Source organism: Zophobas morio, unplaced genomic scaffold (assembly GCF_036711695.1).
Source record: "Zophobas morio isolate AGI-343-1 ecotype UQ-CSIRO unplaced genomic scaffold, CSIRO_AGI_Zmor_V1 ptg000005l, whole genome shotgun sequence".
Lineage (NCBI taxonomy): Eukaryota > Metazoa > Arthropoda > Insecta > Coleoptera > Tenebrionidae > Zophobas > Zophobas morio.
The window spans coordinates 2,484,627-2,486,717 of record NW_026972110.1 but is presented as its reverse complement, the minus strand read 5'-3'; the positions used below and the strand labels follow the sequence as shown (position 1 = coordinate 2,486,717).

The window sequence follows — 2,091 nt, the reverse complement described above, 5'->3', positions numbered from 1 at the left end:
CAAGCGCTACACACATTATCCCCTCGCAGGATCTATAGGACAACGCAGAAAGTAGCAGAAAACTGTTTTTTCGACATGGTATATCAAACTTGAATCTACTCGTAATTTACTGATACATTTTCAGTGAGTACCACTATAAACATTCTTACACCCAAAAGGAAAAAAAATGTCTTGGATTTCAAATCAACTATGTATATTTTTCTTATTGCAGTTGTAACCTGGCACCTCCACCATTTTTGTTATAAGTACCTCTTTTTACCGTTTTACAACAGCTTTGTTCCTTATTTATAATATGAAAGAACTTTATACTAATATTAAGACTACTTACCACAGTATCAATACCAATACTGGACTCAAGAAAGTCTGTAAGACATATCATAATGATACGAGGATTTAAGGCAAGTTACACATATACTTTTTTGCACGATTGACTAGAATTATTCCTAAATTTGTGACATCTTTAAACATTTTTAATGTTGCTGCTATAATCATAAACTGTGTAAAAATATATTTGAAATTTATAGATTTATGTGTATCAGTCTGATGTAACTAAATAATGAAAAATGACGAAAAAACTAAATGCAAGTACATACGATTCATGGCCAGTCGTCAAATCTTACTGTCGTGTTGAAGATTAAGTCTTTAACTTCGTGGTATAGATATGTACTTTTATAAAGGTCGAACTCATTTGTACTGTCTTCACAGAAATTTTTTGCCAGGAACCTCTAAAAATAATATTTTATTTTTACTTTAACGTTATCGTCAAGTACGTCACGGAAAAGGCCTAATAGGGTAGATTCTGCTACCAGTTTGCCAGTTTATTAAAAATTTGAAGTCATTAGAAAAACTTGGTGTCGACATTTTAACAGACGTTTATTTTTAACAGATGCTTTACGGCATAGCCCAGTTGTCTACTGAAAATAACCGAGTGAACGTACTTGTTATCACTAACTTTGCAAATATTCAAACTCTATTCTACTTTTTTCTACAACGTTAATAATAATTGATTCAGAATTAGGTTTACCAATTATTATTACTTCTATATCAAATTACAAATTATTATTACTACTTTGCCGTCGTAATGACTTTAGACGCTTTTCGCATCGATTATATGCGCCACTGTTTACGAGTAAGTCTGATTTTACAAGTATTACAGAAGGGAAATAAATAAATCAACTTTGGCTAATGTTCTGTAATTATTATGTCTTCATACAGTTTAAAAATGTCTTCTGTATAGGTTTTAAAATAAATTTTAAAATTTCTTGCAATGATTTATTAATTTTTTAAGTAAAGCTACAATTTTTAAGGAAATAAATAAGTTGGTACGAGGGTACCATTAAAATTTCATAAAAAAAATTCCACTTAAGACAGTTGACAGGCAGAAACCGGGAACGTACATTTTCTTATTCTGGAAGTTTGAAACGGCAACACGAAAATAAAGGGGATGTTGCAATAAAATTTGTTATAAATGAAGGTGACTACGTATGCTGTTAAAAAACTGCTACACATAAACAGTACAGTTAGTGAAAAATGAAGATTTTAGTTAGTTTGCAAAGTCGTTTTTATCTATCGTTTAGATCATTCTTCATGAAAAATACACAAACAATGAAACCGTGTCGTGGCAATTCTTCGGAATATTATTAAAAATAGTTCTCCTTGAGGGTGTTTCCGACCTGTTCAAAACATTGATTTAAAATAATTCAGACACAACTCCCCTTGCCCCTGAATTGCAGTCAAACAAATCCAGTTTTTTAGATAAATTACATATGAAACTTGATTTTGCCGATTTTATTTTTTGTATGATAATTGATAACCTCATAAATTAAAATACAGTGATATGTGTAGATTGTTAAACTACAGGTAAAGAAGCGCGTTATGCGTATATTTCAAGCGTCAATTTGGAAAGGCACAGTATAATACTAATAACAACATTACTGTATTCCCAAAATTTCGGGAAAATGAGGTAAGTCGTTTTCGATTTAATTTAATGACGTAATCAAGTTTTTGAATAAAACAAACAGATAAATTTTGATTATTAATTTAACATACGCTCGGGATACCCTTACTTTCCTTGTTAAGTACGTATAGTTA

General features: G+C 30.6%; 1 protein-coding gene across 1 annotated transcript in view; it reads left to right on the top strand.

The window, feature by feature from the left end:
• The window catches only part of Dys (Dystrophin), an 80,070-nt gene that overhangs the window by 42,827 nt on the left and 35,152 nt on the right, over window positions 1-2,091 (top strand). The window lies entirely within an intron of this gene.